This window comes from Castor canadensis, chromosome 11 (assembly GCF_047511655.1).
Source record: "Castor canadensis chromosome 11, mCasCan1.hap1v2, whole genome shotgun sequence".
In the NCBI taxonomy this organism is placed as follows: domain Eukaryota; kingdom Metazoa; phylum Chordata; class Mammalia; order Rodentia; family Castoridae; genus Castor; species Castor canadensis.
In genome coordinates this window covers 114636490-114651561 of record NC_133396.1, presented here as the reverse complement: position 1 = coordinate 114651561, position 15072 = coordinate 114636490, and the positions used below count along the sequence as shown (strand labels likewise).

The window sequence follows — 15072 nt, the reverse complement described above, 5'->3', positions numbered from 1 at the left end:
ATCCTAGCTTCTTGGAAGGCAGAGATCTGAGGATTCTACCTCCAGACCAGCGTGGGCAAAAAGTTGGGCATGGTATTGTGTGCCTGTCATCCTAGCTACTGGGAAGCTTAAATGGTATAACTGGATCCAGGCTAGTCCCAGGCATAAACCCTATTTAAAAAATAACTAAAGCAAAAAGAGGCTGAGGATACCACTCAAATATAAGAGCCCTTTTAGCAGGTGAGATGCCATAAATTCAAACTCCAGTAGTGCCAAAAAAAAAAGGTTGACCTGAAAGTAAAAGAGGGATTTCTAGGGAATGGAAAGGGTGCCAGGGAGATGGGAGTGGGGGGAACTAATGAGAAGAAGGGCGCACAGAATGTTATATGTATGTATGGAAAAATTACAGTGATCCCATTACTTCATACAACAAATAGGTGTTAATAAACACGAACTGTATAATGAAGATTTAATCCAGGAAGTTCAACTAGCTAACATTTAATCCATTGCATTCCACAGGAACTGATTTAAGGAATAATTTTCTCAGTGGCAGATTTTTTTTTTTTAAAGCAACAGGTCCAAAACTCCAAACCCCATCAGCCAACAGGCAATGGGTTTATAGTATGCACAGGGATCCCTGTGGAAAAGATTTTTCCTTCTCCACTTCGAATTAGTCTTTTGGAGCTTTTAAAGTTTAAATCAGAAGTTTCCTTTTACTAAAGGTCAGCACTGGAAAATTTCTCCTTACCCCACGAAACAAGCTCCCTTTTGGGATTCCCAAACTATAGCTGATTTCCTGAACTTACCAAACGCTTATTCTCATTACTGTTTTATGTCCTCTAATTGAGGAAATTCTCCCTTTCCAAAGGCATAACTATTCCCAACAGGACCCCACAACTTCTCTGTACGAAGCATGCCAGGAGAATTATTGCTGTATGTTTCAACGTGCTCTTATTTCTGCCAACTGAATGGAGGAACTTCACCAGCATCATCCCCTCCCTCACGCTGGATTTACTTATTTCCAAATCCGTAACAGAAACCCACAGAAAGTAACCTGCTGATCCCCCAGAAGCAAGAGACTATAAATTCCTGTTATTTATCCCTTCTGTCACTGATAAGGAACACCTCCACAGTTTTCCTATGCCCTCACCCATCCAAGTTAAAAAAACACAGACTTGGAGGGTGAGGAGCATTATAAAAGAAAGTCAAATAACCACAGCCATTTATCTAAAGACAGAAAAATGGTTGTGGAATACAGTCATAATTACAAGAACTGTTATGATTTCATTGGATCTGGATAGAAAACACCCTGCTTAGAAAACGAAAAGAAGGCTCAGAGAGTTAATATGATTTATCCAAGACCACAGAACTAGAAAACAGCAAAATCTGGATTCTTACCGTCTTGGATTCTTACCTGACTCTGCTCTTCCCAGAGAGTCTGCCATAGTAATGAGGAAGCGAGTGTTTCCGCTGCTGAGACCTAAGCGGAACCACAATGACATACAAAGGTATGGTTCTTAACAATTAGTGCTATTCAAACCAACTACAAAAATCGTCTCAGCCAGTATACCTTAGGATACTACTCTGCTACTATCTAAATAAATCCTTTCTAAACTGAGATGCAATCCTTTCACAGCATTATTTCTCTATCCAAATTATTTTATCAACATCTTATTATCAAATGATCAAGTTCCATTCTTTGGTGAGTAGTTAAAGCCCTTCATTTTATTTTTTTTTCCATCCTTCTTTTTTTTTTCTTTTATTATTCATATGTGCATACAAGGCTTGGGTCATTTCTCCCCCCTGCCCCCACCCCCTCCCTTACCACCCACTCCACCCTCTCCCTCTCCTCCCCACCCCCTCGATACCCAGCAGAAACTATTTTGCCCTTATTTCTAATTTTGTTGAAGAGAGAGTATAAGCAATAATAGGAAGGAACAAGGGTTTTTGCTAGTTGAGATAAGGATAGCTATACAGGGCATTGACTCACATTGATTTCCTGTGCGTGGGTGTTACCTTCTAGGTTAATTCTTTTTGATCTAACCTTTTCTCTAGTTCCTGGTCCCCTTTTCCTATTGGCCTCAGTTGCTTTTAAGGTATCTGCTTTAGTTTCTCTGCGTTAAGGGCAACAAATGCTAGCTAGTTTTTTAGGTGTCTTACTTATCCTCACCCCTCCCTTGTGTGCTCTCGTAAAGCCCTTCATTTTAAATAAGGACCTATGGCACAAGAATCCCATGGGATCTTCTGTCCACTAAGCTCAGGAAACAGAGGGACCTTCATTCTGGACATGAGACAGGTTTAAGCTAAGTAATAGATATGTTCTCTCTAATTTGGCACACTTAAAATTTTACATAATAATAATTATTTCTGGTTAAAGTCTAATAGTATACTGCACTGTAGTTCCCAAACTTCACATTACATATACTACCTCATTTTGGCCATTTCTTAGTAATATTAGTATGTACAGTCTTATATACTGTTTTTCTTTTTCGATTATTTGATTAGTTGATATTTTTTCATGGTTTTATTTTTTTACAGTACTGAAGTTTGAACTCAGGGCCTCTGCTGGTTAGGCAAGCACTCTACCACTTGAGTCACCCTTCCCCAGCCTGATTGATTGACTTTTTTTGAGAGAGAGGCTCTCTATGTAGTCCATGCTGGCCTTGAACTCAAAATTCTCCTGCCTCAGCCTCCAGAGTGCTAGTATTTACAAGTATGTGCCACTTCACCTATCCTTAATGTTTTCTTTAGATTGACTTTAATTCATTATTTTACCAAGGCTTGTACTAGTAATAACATTCATGCAATCATAGGTCTAATGCACACGTGATGTTTTATAATATGCGTTAAAATTAGCACATGACCACAAAATAAAAATATTTCTGTAAGTGCTGTCTAAAATAATCATTCATACCAACAACAGTCCAATATAGAAATTCTGCTTTGGGAAACATCAATAGGAGAAGAGTTAATAAGTAACTATTACATTGAAACAAAAGGAATATTGAAGAAAAAATTATTGCTTTTGTAAAGTCCAGGTGAGGCCAAGCTGAGAAAGATGTTGACTGCACACCTGAAGACCTTGGGTCCTTCAGAGGTAACATTTCACTACTGAAGAAACTGAATTGTCAGTCAGGGGAATGGGACCATCAGAGCTGCACTTCAGAAAAGGCTATCAAGCTACAATGTGCAATCATGAATTAAAATCCTAGTCCCTCCAACCCACACCTCCTCCTCTCTCAGCCTTCCCCTTTTGGCTAAATGACATCACCACCTCCTTCTCCCAGTTGCTCAGGTGAGAATCCTTGGCTCTTTCTCTTTCATCCACAGCCCATTCATCAGCAGATCCTTTTGGTTCTACTTTCAGAACAAAGTCAGGCATTTCTCACCATTTTATAACTACTGTCCAGGCAGAGCTTTGTTTTTCTCTTGGTAGGATTATTTAAATCGCTTCCTAATGGCTTCCTGCTTCTTCTTTATGTTCCCTGGACTCCTTTCTCCACAAATCAGCAAGAGGCATCTATTTTTTTAGTTAAATTCTTCAGTGTGTATTTTATCAGAACAACATTGTAGTAGACTTATATAACCATAGTAAAATTACCAAAAATTTTAAAATTAGCACTTACAGCACACTACCATCTAGTCCACAAAGGTGAAAAAGCTCTTCCCACCACCATCATGTCCTCCCCAAGGGCATGGGGCCAAGCAACCACGGACTTGACCTTCTGAAATCATGAGTCAGAATAAATCTTCACTCCTTTAAGTTGTTTAGGTCAGGTGTTTTGGACACAGTGACAAAAAAGTAACTAATACAATGAGTCACTGATGAGGAATTTTAGGATATTTTGCTTTGTCAAAGAATACAATCATTCTTTTACACCTTTTGTAGAAATGTCCATGAAGATTTAAACCATTTTTCAATGTTTCTTGGACGGTCTTAGATGAGCCTGTGTCTTGTTAAATGTGCTTTCTCTCGTTCTGACATCTGGCTAGCCTTCCTGGACTAAGGTCTCCACAGAGGTCAAGATCTTTCATTTATGTTTTCTAAGTCAGTTGACTCCAGCAATTTTGTTAAGATTATAATCACCAAGCTCCTTCCACCTACAGTCCCTTTGGTGCCTGAAGTGCTAGTTTCACAAACAGGGCAAAAGAAGTTTACCTTCTAAGAATCTATTCTCACCCAATCCTCTTTCAGCCTGATTTATATCTTGGGTTACTTCTTAACTTTATGGCCATATCTCTCTCCACTATATATTCTTACTGTACTTCAAGACCCCACTTTGAAGACTATAGATGGAGTGAGATGTAAGCTTACACAACAGTCTGCAATTCAGATTTAGGAATTTGAAACTGTTGTTGTTTATACAGCAAAAAGTTTTCCTCTTAGATAAAAATATTCAGAGAAAATTGTGTTCTGTTATTTGAAAATTCCAGTTGTCCACCCAACAATTTTTAAAAAGCCAGTATTTCCTGGAAATATTAAGAATATGGTGAAAATAAATCTGGAATCTAGGTGAACATTCACTTTTAAATTGGTTTTATGAAGCAATGAATTTCTCCAGAGATTGCAGTCATAGAAAACTTAATCAATTACAAAAGAACCACTCTAGTTTGTGAAAGTTTGATAATTAAATGGCTTAAAATATTTGGACTAAAAGGGTCTCCTGGTTTCTTTCAAACTAAGTTGCTCCAACAAGGGTTACCTAAGTGCAAAGCAAGTCCAGGTGACATTTTTATATTTCCAGGAAACTCTTGTGCCTGGATTCAGCCCTTAGAGAATGATCAAATCTTCATTAAAACACCCCAAAGCAGGAACTAAGACCAGGCAATAAAATGTTCTTACTCTACTAGTGTGGTTAGCACCAAGGCTCAAATTGTAAGAGCTGCTTGGGAAACAGGTCTCAGCCTTGACAGAGGTGTGTCATGAAAACCCACAGCCCCACAGTGACCTTTCCCATTTCCCTTGGACAGAAGCAGGTGTGAAGCAAGCCTGCTGGAGTGGCCCCCCTCAGCCTGGCATCCCAGGGATCTGAGACGATTGTCACAGTCAAACCTGGGGAAAACTGAGGAGCCGGTCTGAAGTGTCAAAGTCATGTTTCCTCCTCCTGACTTCTGTTGCCTCAGCCTCAGGGTCAGGCCCTAACCTGGAGCACTAGTACTAATGGCAGGTTCTAGAATCACCTGAGACAGCTTTTCCTGCTTCACAGGCAGAGCAATCATTCCAGCGAGTTCCATCACTTCTCTGTTTTTCACTGATGGTGTTGTCACTGCTAGGGCGAAAGCAAAGTGAAGAAGTGGGGTCAAGGGGGAAAGGGAGGGGGTGGAGTGGGTGGTAAGGGAGGGGGTGGGGGCAGGGGGGAGAAATGACCCAAGCCTTGTATGCGCATATGAATAATAAAACAATAAAAAAAAAAAAAAGAACTGGGGTCAAAAAGTAAGTGATGATAAAGGGTCCAGAGGCTTTCCTGGTACCACCACTGACTTAGCATGCCACGTGGGGTGCGTCACTTTGCCTCATTAGAGTTCAGTTTTCCTTGAAAACTGGGATGAAAGTTAGGAGTAGGGGTGTGTTGTGTGATGTAAGCACATAGGCCTACGCTCGGAGTGGTGGCTCATGTCTACAATCCTAGCTCCTCAGGAGGTAGAGATCTGGAAAATCACAGTTCAAGGCCTGTCCAAGCAAAAAGTTCACAAGAGTCCACGTCAACCGATTAAAAGCTGGGTGTGGTGGCAACTACGCAAGAGGTATAAATAGGAGGATGGAGGTCCAGGACAGCTGGGCACAAAGTGAGACCTTATCTCAAAAATAACCAAAGCACAAAGGACTGGGGGTGTGGCTCAAGTGGTAGAGCGCCTGCCTAGCAAGCACAAGGCCCTGAGCTCAAACCCCAGTGTTCAGAAAAAAAAAAAAAAAAAAAAAAAAAACGCAGGACTAGAAGTAAGAAGTCCTGATTTTAAAACAGGAAGCACAGTAAGTTAAGCAACCCCTTGCCTCTGTCTCCTTTCATTTAAAATGGAGATGAGGTGAGAACATCTGCACCATCTTTGTGGGTTATTGTGAAGATCAAATCAGATATGTGGGGATTCTTTAAAATCTTTTAAGTGGCACATAAACACACACCTTTTCTTTGATTGTGGCTGCTCTACAATTATTGTCTAAGTTTGCATTCTAAAACCATGTAAACATTTTTCATGGTGAAATACTATCCATGACTCTTTGGTAACTCTTCCATGGTCTTCTATCCACTCTGCCTTGAAACTGAATCTTAGAATGAATGGATCAAAGTCAGCTCCAACATGTACCTCTGCCTTGCAAAACACAGCTGATGTCGCAGATGTACTTGGGATACAGCCAAACCATCTTAGTGTCAAACTGTCCACTAGGGATGGGAGTGGCTGAAGGTGATTTTTTTTCATGTCAAACCTCGTGAAATGAATATACACACAGAAAACACTTACACACTCAACTCACCCACTGTTAGAAATAGAATTTGGGTTTGGAGTGATCTCCACGTGTTGTTCTTAACAATCACTCAAACGAGGCAAATGTTTCATATCTGCAGAGTTGAAGGTCCCCAGGTGGTCTTCCTGCTTTCAAAGTTGGAGGAGCGATAGATGTGTTATGTGGTGAGGGCTTTACAGGTGTGAACATATGTGAAAAATATCAGATTGTGCACTTTTATTATGTGCAATTAATTTTACACCTATTATGCCTCAATAAAATGTTTTTACAGTCCCATCTGCGTCAGGAGGATTACTTACTTGAGCTCAAGAGTTTTAGACCAGCCTGGGCAACATGGCAAGACTTCTTTTCAAAAAAAAAAAGTAGGGCACTGGTAGCTATGATCCTAACCACTTGGGAGACTGAGATCAGGAGGATCGCAGTTCGAGGCCAACCTGGGGAAATAGTTCAAGAGACCCCATCTCCAAAAACAACCAGATCAAAAAGGACTGGCACCTGCTTTGCAAGCACGAAACCCTGAGAATTCAAATCCCAGTACCATGAAAGAGAAAGAGAGGGAAGGAAGGAAGGAAGGAAGGAAAGAAGAAAAGATTTTTTTAAAGAGTATAAGGGTGTTTGGTATAGACAAAGCATCCTAAAGGATTCATCCCAGCTGTCAACCGTGGCCATGGGAATGAAAGATTTTGATTGGGCGTGAAGGACCAAAAATGAAAGGACATTTGTTTTTCACTTTCCTAAACTTCTGTATTGATAGTTATAATGAATTTAATTTCAAAGTTTATAATTTAAAGTGTGCATTTTCTCAGCTCTCACATTTATTTTAACAGATTCCTTTTGTTTGGTTTTGTTTTATTGTGGTGCTGGGGCTTAAACCCAGGGCCTTGCACACACTAGGCAAGCGCTCACCACTTGCGAGGGCTTACATTCTTAGCCCAGAATACCTTTACTTTCTGTAGATTTCTGAGCGGGAATGAGACGTGGAGAGAATGAGGCTGGCGGGCTGGAAAGAGAAGGGAGGCTGGGCCACTGCTGCTACATGGGAGGAAGAGGTCCAGGTGGGAGGCTCCAGAGGGAAAACCCTGAAGCCCTCAAGAATGGGCGTGATGAGGCTGAGCTTTCATAACTGTTGATTTGCTTTCTACGTGGGCCTGGGGTGGAGACCCAGCTCTCAAAGTGAGGCTGTTTAGTGATATTGCACAGCATGGTGACTACAGTAAATAATAATTTCTTGTATAGACCAAAATTACTAAAAGAGTACATTTCAAGCATCTGCAACACAAAGCAATAAGTACATGAGGTAACACTATGTTAATTTGCTTGATTTAATGTATACACATTATAACATCATATTGTATATGCATATTAATAAATATATAATTGTCAAATTAAATTTTAAAAATTGTTGTGCCCAGTACATATATGTATGAAAGCCCGCATAATTCCACAGTGTTTGCTTAGTAATAAAAATTATGGTTACACTTTTTTTAAAAGTCATTCAAAAGCAGTCATGGTAGTACACATCTGTTATCCTGGCCCTTGGGATAGGCCCTTGGGAGGCTGAGGCAGAAGGATCACAAATTCCAGTCCAGCCTGGGCTATGCAGTGAGTTTAGGGCCAGCCTAGGCTACACAAACAGATCTTGTGTCCAAAAAAAGTGATTTGAGCATGTAATTAAGTTTGAGAACCATGGCCCTACCTGGTATGGAAAATTCTAAATTCTAAAACTCTACAATGTTATGCCCGTGGTGCTTAATTTGTCCAGTAGGTGGTGCTGCTCTCTCTGAAACTGTTTCCTCTCTATAAAATGAATGTCTGGAGAACATGGCTGAGCTTGTGTGATGGAAACAATCAAAGGATGAGTTTATTGTCTGTTCGATATGAGGTCAGCACAGACTGTGAGTGGAGAAAGAAATGGCTAACGGTGTCTGTGGGAAAAGTTACTTTGGCAGAAAACTGAAGGACAGGTTGTAGTGGACAGAGGAACATGGTCAAGCGTGAAAAGACTGAGGCTTACAGTGTTATAGACAAGAAGTAAAACTAATAATAACAATTTAAGTGATAGTTACTTGCTTGGCAATTTAACAACAAAAAGTAATTATTTTTATTAAGTGCTTACTGTATGCCAGACACTGTTCTGAGCATTTTATATAATGTCTGACTAGTTAATCCTCCCAATGTGAGGAAGGATCTGTATGTATTACAATTATTTCCATTATTGTAACACATTACCTGAGACAACAAACTTATAAAGAGGAAAGACTTATTTTGGCTCACACTTTTGGAGGTTTCAGTCCATGATCAATTGGCCCCATGGCTTTTGGGCCTGTGGTGAGGCAGCACATCATGGAGACAACACACGATGGAATGAAGCCATTCGTGTCATGGCTGGGAATGGAAGATAGAAAGAGGAAGGGGCTGGGATACCAATTTGAGGGCCAAGTCCCTAACATATGGGTCTCACACACAACAATATTATCCCCATTTTATAGAGGAGTAAACTGAGGTTAAGTAACTTACCCAGAATCGTCCAGATAGTATAAGTGGTAGAGCTGAGACTCAAACCCAAGTGGTCTGGTTCCAGAGTACTCACTGATTATGCCATGACATAAAGTGGGTAATTCTGAGAGGGATGAATAAAAAAGAGGGTAAGATATTCTTCTGGCCTTTCCCATATAGGACTTAAGATGCAGTCATGAAGTACATGGTTCAAATCACAGAGGTCATTTGATTCACTCTCTTACTCAGCATGGAATTCCCTTTTACAACTTTTTTGAGCAGCTATTATAAACTCAAAAATGGGGAGTAAGGTCACCTTCTCCTAAGATCTCATCTCTTCCTCATAACCAAATTGATCCTCGTTCATCAAAATTAAAGACATAGTGAAAGCTCCTTCCCTGTTTCATGTATGCATGAGAATTAGATTACCAGCCCCGCTGCTGTTCTCCACCCATCCACCTTAACATCGCCACCTCTTGACCTCGTCTCAATAACACCAAATCAGAAGTGGAGGGGGGAAATCTAGTCTAGTGCATGGTGTTTATTCTCAATATAAAAATACACTTGGTCACTTTTATTTGTATTTTCATTTGCATCTTACTGCAACCTACTCACATGCCTTTGCTTCCAGAAGGCTGGAATCCTTAGCTGACCTTAAGCTGGAAACAAATGGAGGTGGAGTAACTTGCAGAAACCTGACAGCAAGAGAAAAGAGATAGAAGCACTCAGGAATTGTACTGTCAGTGAGCTGCCCAAATAAACAGATAGAAATAGGAAGTTTATAGCTTTGAGCTCCAGTTTCCAAGAGCTGTTTGTTTGTTCAGCACTATCAAACTTGATGCAAATTCTGGTGTGCTCCTAACTGAAGACCCTGGAGATTACCAGCTTTCCCAAGCCCTCTTTCCTTGAGATCTTTCTGTTGAAAAATAGTGAGTATAATATTATGTGCATAACAGATACACAAATCACCTTAACATGTCATTTCATTCAAATACATGCTTTGGTTCATGCTAACTAAGCAAGATACTTGAAGTCTCTGCATCCTTTTGTTTGTAGTACCTACCGTGTAGCAGAGTTAAAAAGTAACATGTAAAATATTAATTAGAACCACATCTATAATAAGAGAGCCATGAAATTTAGTTTTGTTCATTTTACTTAGTAGCTCATTTGAGTCACATAACAGCTTATGAAGATGAAAAAATGCTATTATTTTCATTTACAGCTAAATTTCAGGAAGATGATGGAGTTTCCTATAGCTAGTAAGTCTGTGAGAAGCCTAGAAAAAAAAGCACCTGATACATAGTAGACACTCAACCAATGTTTGCTGCTCCTGTCACTCTGATTTGGCAGTGCTGGGTTTCTTTTTTTAACATTCTTTTTTATTACTGGCATGTATTAATTGTTCAAAATAATGGGTTTCAGGGATATTTCCATACATGCAGAGAGTACTAGGTTTCGGCCCAGATGTCCTGACTCCATTCCAAATTGGTTTTGTTTCTTTCTCTTCTGTTTATTTTTCTTTGCACTGAAGTTTCTGTGTGAATAGAAACAAAATTTAGAACGGCACTACCACCCATATCTTGCATGCAACACCATTATTTATAAAGCACTTTAATGCCAAAGTTATTCAGTCTCAATAAAGCCAAGTCAATTCAATGCCTCAAATTAAGACTGAAAAAAAACAGATAACCCAAAATTCTTACTCAGACTCTTGATCAATTTTGCTTTTATTTTAGGATTAATGCCATTTTTCTCTAGTTTCAGAAACAGACCAATAAGTAAGCATGATTAATTTTTTAAGGTACAATTCCTTGGGGTATTGATAGAACTGGAAAAACATAATGTGAAGCGTGAGGAGAGTATGGAAGAAAGAAGTGATTTGGTAGAAAGTTAAATATAAACAGATTTTCACAAAGGTTCTAAGAACACACACTGGAAAAAGGACAATTTTCCCAATAAGTGGCTCTGAGAAACCTGGATAAACACCTGCAAAAGATTTAAATTAGACCCTTATCTCCTCCATAAAAACCAACTCAAAATGGATCAAAGACTTAAATATAAGACCTGAAACTATTACACATAGTAGGGGAAGCTTCATGACCTTGATTTGTCCAAAGAGTGTTTTAAATCAGGCCTCAAAAGCACAGGCAACAAAAGCAAAAATAGGCACAGGAGCTACACCAGGCTACAAAACTTCTGCACAGCAAAGGAAACAACCAAGAGTGAAAAGACAACCTACAGAATGGGAGAATACATTTACAAACTATATATCTGCTAAAGAGTTAGTTTGAAAAATATATACAGAACTCAATAATAAATAAATACATAACCCAATTTTAAAATGGGTTTAAAGATCTGAATAGACATTCCTCCAAAAAGTTAAAAAAAAAAAAAAGGCAGTACTGGGGTTTTGAACTCAGGGCTTCATGTTTGTGAAGCAGGTGCTCTACCCATGTTCCCAGCCCTTTTTGTTTGAGTTATTTTGGAAATAGGGTCTCACTTTTTGCCCAGGCCAACCTGAACAGTGATCCTCCTATTTTAAGCTTCCTACCTGCCAGTCACTGGCATGACAGGCATGCACCACCGTGCCAAGCTTTTTATTGGTTGAGATGTGGTCTCGCAAGCTTTTTTTGCCCAAGCTGGCCTGGAACCCCGATCCTCTAGATCTCATCCTCCCAAGTAGCTTGGATTACAGGTGTCAGCCACCAGGATATAGCTAGGTATGTTTTTTAAATGCTCAGCATACACTAGTCTTCATGGAAATGCAAATCAAAACCACAATGAGATACTGTCTCACCCCCGTTAGAATGGCTAGTAACAAAAAGGTAAAAGATGTGATGAAAAGAGACCCCTTTACACTTGTAGACTGAAATGCAAATCAGTACAACCATTATGGAAAATAGTTTTGAGGTGTCTTAAATTTTTTTTAATAGAACTGCCATATGAATTAGCAGTCCCACCAAAGGAAATGAAATCAATATATTGAAGAGACAGCTGCACTCCCATATGTACTGCAGCACTATTTGCAATAGCACAGATAAGGAATCAACCCAAGTGTCTACCAACAGGTGAAAGGATAAAGAAAATGTGGAATGGAATATTATTTGGCCATTAAAAGGATGAAATTCTGTCATTTGTGACAACAGAGATGAACCTGGAGGTGAAATAAGCCAGGCCCAGAAAGACAAATATTATATGATCTTACTTGTAGGTGAGATCTAATAAAATTGATAGTAGAATAGCAGTTACCAGAAACTGGAAAGGGTGTGGGACAAAGGGGATGAAGAGAGAGAGGATAGTCAATGGGGACAATGTCATAATTACAGAGGTAGAATAAGTTCTGGTGTGCTATCTCACAGAAGGGTGACTTCAGTCAGTGACAATATATTGTATATTTCAAAGCACCTAGAAAGACTTTGAATCTTCTGGTGACAAATGATAACTGTCTAAGATGATTGATTTGTCAATTACCTTAATTTGATCATTACACATATATATGTGCATCAAAATATCCCTTTGTAACCAATGATTATGTACAAATAAGAACTAGGAGAAAAGTTCAATGGCAAAGCACTTGCCTAGCATGTATAAGACCCTGGGTCCACTCCTCAGTACTGCAATAAATAAATAATAATTTTGCTCATTTTAAATAAGGTTGTTTATCTTTTAATAATTATGTACAATTATTGTATATGGTTCAAAGACAACATTTTTAAAGAATTGAAAGAAATAAGAGTTAATAATGACTAAAAGTATGTCTATAAGCTGGATCAAGACCATCATACCCTTTTATAATTTTGAGAAATATATCAGTTACTGAACTATATTTTGTTTTCTTGGGACTCTAAGTTTACCATTATATAAATGTTTGAATGCTAGTTAGCTTGCAATGCTATGAGAACCAAAAAAGAATACCATTTGTATGAATTTATTTAATTTCAAAACGTTGGAAGAATAACAGCCTTGCTAAAATAATTATTCTAATAATTATTCTAATAAATTCCTTTCAGCTTCTCAGAAATGAATGCAATATTAAAATATAAAAATATCACTTATATTAAGTTTAACATATATCAGGAATAAATATTATCAATTACTTGGCACCCATAGAATATGATTTGACTGAAATCTTTGAGGTTGTTGATGATAAGATTTTAATCTATTTCTTTAAATCAATTCAGAATTTAGTTCTTTGGGGAAAAAAACTAGTTGAATTAGGATAACTCTTCATCAATATATGCTTTCCTTGAGTTGGCAATTTTTATAGAAAAATAAATCTGCATCATTCATTTTCTATCCATTTTCAAATAAGTATGTGCTCTAGTCTATGCAGAAACAAAACAAAAAAGCTCCCAATTCAGGACAAGTAGGTGCTCTTTCTGTATGCGGACACCAGAGACATCCCAAGATAGATGGGATTTGAGGACTGAGTGTGGTGGCTCCAAAGAAACCTGGTTTTTTGTTGCTGTTTTTGTTTGCTTTTCTAGGATGGCAGTGAAGGTGGAGAGAATCCTAGTAAACAACTCAAGGTACATCATCTGTAAGAAAAGGCCCCAACTCCCATTTTCATGTGACTTGGCTCTAATCTTCCTTACAAATTAATAATGCACACCCAGCACTGGTAGAACTGTCTAAAAAGTAAGGACACAAACTCACTTCTCTTTCCTTTTCAGAGTTGGTTGGTTGGTTTGGAATTTTCTACAAATCAACCAAAAAGTAAGTAATCTAGACAAACTATTATAACTACAACTACCAAAGCATCCAATATCCTTATTCTACTCTTTAACAGTAGTAAATAAAGGCATTCTTCCCTTTTTCTAGATGCCTCAGAAACCACCTCTATGAGCTGTTGCCCTGTGCTTCTTCCACTTGCCCTCAGAGACTGAGAGGCCTCCAGGCAACCCCAAGCACCCCTCAGCTGAGATGTGCCAAAAGGCAGGTGAGCCCCTGGCACCAGTGAAGTCAAGAAACAAGGTTGTGCTTGCAGGTGGTTTACTTTCATCAGCAATAAACATAAGAGCAAGCGTGGATGCTTAAAAGGACCCTGTTTCAATAAGTCTAGTTATCACTCGGATTTTTGCATAGGACAAAGATCCTACCCAAAAGGATTTTACGTGGATAGAGGTTGCGCTTCTAAAATATTTGAAAGTCATCAAACCAAAGCGAAAACACAGGAATGACATCTAGTTTGTCTGTCCCTCCACCTGAAAATCCAGGTTTACTCTTTCTACCCTGAAGAATCGCTTTCAGAAAACAGCTTAAGCTGAGTAAACTGGCCACCAGACTATCTCTGAGATAACCAATTCAGCAGTGTTTATGGGCTCTTATCACACTGGAGTCTCACACCTAAGGTCAATGAATCTGACTGTTATTACCCTCAGTATTTGCTTTGGCAAACTTGGTTGTAATGCTAATTTAGTTACATATAATCAAAATATAAGTTATACACATCAAGCAAAGCTGAATTCACTACTCACAGTTAAAGCTCTTTACTGCTTCGAGATCCAGAAGGCCAGAAACAAAGGCTCAGATATCCGTGTAATGTCCACATGCTTATTCTCGACCACCTCCAGTACCCAGCACAGGATTCAATCGCCCAGAATACTTATTGGTCACTTGTGAAATGGAATTGTAAATTAAGCTCATTCTACAGTTTGATTCTGTAAGGGCAATGAATGATTAAGAACATAGGCTATGGTTTTAAACTGAGTGGTTTTGAATTCCTCTTCTACCATTTATTAGCTGTGTGACCTTGGGGACTTTTCCTGACCTCTCTGTGCTTAATCTCCTAAATAAAACAGGGACACTAATGATAACTATCTCATAGAGTTATTGTGGTGACTAAATTTAGCATATGCCTCAGACCTAGTAAGTATTCAATGAATATTAATTAGTTAACATCATTATTATGTTAACATCAATCTTTCTTTCCTTTTGCTTCCACTTCCTCTAGTTAATGGGAATAAAATTAACTTAATATACATGGGCTTTAAAAACACTTTTTTGGGGAAGAAGTAGCCACTACTGGGGGTTAGAAGCAAAAGCACTTTTCAGCTCCTCAGCAGATTAAAACCAAAGCAGCCACAAAGCAGCTTCTCAACAAGGTAGCTGACTGAGTGATGCCTGAATATTGG

At 38.8% G+C, this 15072-nt stretch overlaps 1 long non-coding RNA gene across 1 annotated transcript; it reads right to left on the bottom strand.

The window, feature by feature from the left end:
* Positions 1 to 1386: 1386 nt before the first annotated feature.
* Positions 1387 to 10475, bottom strand: LOC141414110 (uncharacterized). The gene is made up of 6 exons (XR_012439200.1): positions 10375 to 10475; positions 9554 to 9633; positions 8960 to 9062; positions 6452 to 6570; positions 5161 to 5249; positions 1387 to 1459 (listed from the first exon to the last, which is right to left on the bottom strand). It is a non-coding gene; the product is annotated as an uncharacterized lncRNA (long non-coding RNA).
* Between the last annotated feature and the right edge of the window lie 4597 nt (positions 10476 to 15072).